The following is a 5,767-nucleotide window of genomic DNA, read 5'->3' as shown; positions in this document are numbered from 1 at the left end:
CAAGGAGGCAGAGGAAAGTTTTGTTCCCAAGGGAAACGGAAATAATAGGAAGACCAAAACGAGTCCTTGGTTTACCCGAAGGTGTAGGGAGGCAAAAACTAAGTGCAACAGAGAATGGAAAAGGTACAGAAGGCATAGGACCCAGGAAAACAAGGAGATTAGTAGAAGAGCCAGAAACGAGTATGCACAGATAAGGAGGGAGGCCCAGCGACAGTATGAAAACGACATAGCGTCGAAAGTCAAATCTGACCCGAAACTGCTGTATAGCCACATTAGGAGGAAGACAACAGTCAAGGACCAGGTGATAAGGCTGAGGAAGGAAGGTGGAGAACTCACAAGAAACGATCAAGAGGTATGTGAGGAGCTCAACACGAGATTTAAGGAAGTATTTACAGTAGAGACAGGAAGGACTCTGGGGGGACAGACCAGATGGGGACACCAGCAAGGAATACACCAACAAGTGTTGGACGACATACATACAGATGAGGAGGAGGTGAAGAAACTGCTAAGGGACATCGATACTTCAAAGGCAATGGGACCAGACAACATCTCCCCGTGGGTCCTTAGAGAGGGAGCAGATATGTTGTGCGTGCCACTTACCACAATCTTCAACACATCCCTGGAAACTGGGCAACTACCTGAGGTATGGAAGACGGCAAATGTAGTTCCCATTTTTAAAAAGGAGACAGAAAAGAGGCACTAAACTATAGACCTGTGTCATTGACGTGTATAGTATGCAAAATTATGGAGAAGATTATCAGGAGGAGAGTGGTGGAGCACCTGGAACGGAACAGGAGTATAAATGCCAACCAGCACGGATTCACGGAAGGCAAATCCTGTGTCACAAACCTTCTGGAGTTTTATGATAAAATAACAGAAGTAAGACAAGAGAGAGAGGGGTGGGTTGATTGCATCTTCTTGGACTGCAAGAAGGCCTTTGACACAGTTCCTCACAAGACATTAGTGCAGAAGCTAGAGCATCAGGCGCATATAACAGGAAGGGCACTGCAATGGATCAGAGAATACCTGACAGGGAGGCAACAACGAGTCATGGTACGTAATGATGTATCACAGTAGGCACCTGTGACGAGCGGGGTCCCACAGGGGTCGGTCCTAGGACCAGTGCTATTTTTGGTATATGTGAACGACATGACGGAAGGGTTAGACTCAGAAGTGTCCCTGTTTGCAGATGATGTGAAGTTAATGAGGAGAATTAAATCTGATGAGGACCAGGCAGGACTTCAAAGAGACCTGGACAGACTGGACACCTGGTCCAGCAAATGGCTTCTCGAATTTAATCCTGCCAAATGCAAAGTCATGAAGATGGGGGAGGGGCACAGAAGACCACAGACAGAGTATAGGCTAGGTGGCCAAAGACTGCAAACCTCACTCAAGGAGAAAGATCTTGGGGTGAGTATAACACCGAGCATGTCTCCGGAAGCACACATCAATCAGATAACTGCTGCAGCATATGGGCGCCTGGCAAACCTGAGAACAGCATTCCGATACCTTAGTAAGGAATCATTCAAGACACTGTACACCGTGTATGTCAGGCCCATACTGGAGTATGCAGCACCTGTTTGGAACCCGCACTTGATAAAGCACGTCAGGAAACTAGAGAAAGTACAAAGGTTTGCGACAAGGTTAGTTCCAGAGCTAAGAGGAATGTCCTATGAAGAAAGATTAAGGGAAATCGGCCTGACCTCACTGGAGGACAGGAGGGTCAGGGGAGACATGATAACGACATATAAAATACTGCGTGGAATAGACAAGGTGGACAAAGACAGGATGTTCCAGGGAGGGGACACAGAAACAAGAGGCCACAATTGGAAGTTGAAGACACAAATGAGTCAGAGAGATAGTAGGAAGTATTTCTTCAGTCATAGAGTTGTAAGGCAGTGGAATAGCCTAGAAAATGACGTAGTGGAGGCAGGAACCATACACAGTTTTAAGACGAGGTTTGATAAAGCTCATGGAGCGGGGAGAGAGAGGGCCTAGTAGCAACCGGTGAAGAGGCGGGGCCAGGAGCTAGGACTCGACCCCTGCAACCACAAATAGGTGAGTACAAATAGGTGAGTACACACACACACACACACACACACACACACACACACACACACACACACACACACACACACACACACACACACACACACACACACACACACACACACACACACACACACACACACACACACACATTTACATGCACACATTCTCACATACACAGACACACACACACTCACCCCACACCTATCTCCCACTCCTCTCTCTCTCACCCACCATCACCCCCTCCTCTCCCTATTCCATTCTCTCTCCCCCTTTGCTTCTCCCTCCTCCTCTCTCTTCATTCCTCCTCTCCACCCCTCTCTCATTTTGATACTGTCTCCAGCTTCCTCCTCTCCCTCCCTTCACCCCCCACACACACAAGGACAAACACACCGCAAAACAAACACATAGAATTAAGTATGTTTCTCATTCTGAGACAACAAAAAAAAACAAAAAACAAAAATAGATGGGTTGCCAGAGAGCAGGAAGGAAAACCATGGGACTGGAGGATGAGTCTGCAAATGAAGATTGGGCAGCAGAGCTTATGAAAAAAGAAATGAGTGGGGAAAGAAGCTTAAATGAGAATGGAAGAGGATAGATGCAGAAACCAAGAAGTGGGAGATACAAGTCACAGGAGCAGAGGCTAAGTTACAGAGATTAGAAGAAGAACTGAACAATCTGAAACAGCCTAACTAAAGAACAATTTTGGAATGACATCAGAGACTGCTACCTCAGTCACAAGCAAGGGGGCTGTAGGGAATGAAGGAGTGAAAATGTATGCAGTGGCCTATCAGCCATCGTGGAGCCCGAGAAAAAGAGGGAATGACATAAGGAGCAATCGAGGGGAGTGTAGAAAATGAAAAAGCTGAGCTATATGTGAAGGCCCTAACAGACCACAGCAAAGCCCAGGCAAAGCTGAGAAGGGAAAATGAAAGGCCTCTGGGACCAACGACAACAGATAGTGAAGAAACTAAAGAAATGAAAGCTTCAATGAAGGCAACTAATCGAATCAGTGGATACATAGGGATATGCTGTGGGAGAATTAAAGGGAGAGGTCAGTCTTTGTTTATAGGCTCCAGGAAGTTGAAGGGAAAACATATGTAGCAAGAAGACAAGGGGAGAAAAATGTGATCAAAAGCATCATAAAAGCAATAGGAGAAGATGACATGACCCACCTGCAAATTTTCGGAGAATAGGAGGGTTTGCAAGAAAAAGAGCCTGGCCAGTGAAAGTGGCTTTCAAGGTAGAAGTGACTTGAAACAGGATCCTGCAAGGGAAAGCAAGATTAATGGACATGCTGGTATACCAGAAGGTGTATCTCGACTGCGACAGAACACAAGAAGAAAGGCAGAAATTGAAAGAGATGGTACAAAGATGAAATGAGGAAAGAGAGGTGAAGATGGACAGGAGAACCCAGATTCAGGAGGAAGATCAAATACAGTCTCCTTCACAACCACCTACAGAAGCCTCCCAATCAGGACAACCCCAAAACAAAGAAACATTCTAACCCAAAATGCATATGTAATATCCAATGCCCCCACCTGCCTCATTACAAACTCCACCCTCACAGCAATCACCTATAGTTCCTTGTCAGGTCTCCCACTTCCACTACTCGAATGTGCACCCCAGACCACAGTTTTAGAAAAGAAGTTGAAGGTTTGGTATACAAATGTAGATGGAATAGCAAATAAGTGCAAGGAGTGGCATGAAAGAATCAAGGAGACATCTCCAGACACAATAGCACTCACAGAAGCAAAACTCATCATGATGATAGCAGATGCAATATTTCCACCAGGATATCAAATCCTCAAGAAAGATAGAGGGAGGAGGAGTCAGACTGCTCATTAAGAACCAGTAGGGATTTGAGGAAATGGAAGGAATGGATGGAATGCGCAAAACGGAACAGTTCAGTCTGAGGGCCGTAAGGTGGCAATTGCAGTAATGTACAACCCGCCATAGAACTGCAGGAGGCCAAGAGAAGAATACGACTAGAGCAGTAGAGTAATGGTTGACACACTAACTTAGGTGCCCAGAAGAGCTCACATGGGAGGAGCAAAGTTACTAGTTATAGGTGATTTCAATCACATGGAGATTGACTGGGAAAACCTGGAGCCCCATGGGGGTCCCAAAACATGGAGAGCCAAGGTGATGGATGTGGTACTGGAAAATCTCATGCATCAACATGTTAGAGACACTACCATAGAGAGAGGTGAGGATGATCCAGCAAAACTGGACCTTGTATTCACCTGAGTAATTCGGACATCGATGATATCATGTATGAAAGGCCCCTTGGAGCTAGTGATCATGTGGTTCTGTGCTTTGATTACATAGTTGAGCTACAAGTGAAGAGAGCAGCAGGAAGAGGATGGGAAAAACCAAACTACAAAAGGAGTGACTACACAGGCATGAATAACTTCCTACAAGATGCTCAGTAGGAGAGAGAACTGGCAGGAAAACCAGTAAAAGAAATGGACTATGTGACAACAAAGAGGCAGAGGAGAGGTTTGTTCATGAGGGAAACAGAAATAATGGGAAGACCAGAACGAGTCTTTCGTTCACACAAAGATGTAGGGAGGCAATAACTGCACTAGAGAATGGAAAAGGTACAGAAGACAAAGGACTCAGGAAAATAAAGATATTAGCCGAAGAGCCTGAAACGAATATGCACAGATAAGAAGGGAGGCTCAGCAACAATATGAAAATGACATAGCATCGAAAGTTCAGTCTGACCTGCATCTGTTGTATATTCACACCAGGAGGAAAACATCAGTCAAGTATCAGGTAATCAGGCTGAGAAAGGATGGTGGGGAGTTCACAAAAAATGACCAAGAGGTATGTGAGACCAACACGAGATTTAAAGAAGTATTGACAGTGGAAACAGGTAGGACTTAAGGAATTCAGAGCAGGGAGGTACATCAACAAGTGCTGGATGAGATACACATAACTGAGGAGGAGATGAAGAAGCTGCTATGTGAACTTGATACCTCAAAGACGGTGGGACCAGACAACATCTCTCCATGGGTCCGTAGAGAGGGAGCATAGATGCTGTGTGTGCCACTAACAAAGATCTTCAACACGTCCATTGAAACTGGGCAACTACCTGAGGTATGGAATATGGCAAATGTAGTCCCAATTTAAAAAAAAAGGAGACAGATACGAGGCATTAAACTACAGACCTGTGTCATTAATGTGTATAGTATGGAAAGTAATGGAAATCATCACGAGGAGAGTGGTGGAGCACCTGGACAGAAACAAGCGAATAATAGACAACCAGCATGGTTTCAGGGAAGGAAAATCCTGTGTCACAAACCTACTGGAGTTTTATGAAAAGGTGACAGAAGTAAGACAAGAGTGAGAGAAGTGGATAGACTGCATTTTCTTGGACTGCAAGAAGGCCTTCAACACAGTTCCTCACAAGAGGTTAATGCAAAAGCTAGAGGATCAGGCACACGTAACAAGAAAGGCAGTGCAATGGATCAAAGCATATCTGACAGGGAGGCAACAACGAGTCAGGGTATGTGACGAGGTGTCAGAGTGGGGGACTATGATGAGCGGGATTCCACAAGGGTCAGTCCTATGACCTGTGCTGTTTTTGGTATATGTGAATGAAAGGATGGACGGGATATACTCAGAAGTGCCATTGTTTGCAAATGCTGTGAAGTTAATGAGGAGAATCAAATCAGGCGAGGATCAGGCAAGTCTACAAGAGACCTGGACA

This window comes from Cherax quadricarinatus, chromosome 19 (genome assembly GCF_038502225.1).
Source record: "Cherax quadricarinatus isolate ZL_2023a chromosome 19, ASM3850222v1, whole genome shotgun sequence".
Taxonomy (NCBI): Eukaryota; Metazoa; Arthropoda; class Malacostraca; order Decapoda; family Parastacidae; genus Cherax; species Cherax quadricarinatus.
Note: the sequence above shows the minus strand (reverse complement) of the source record.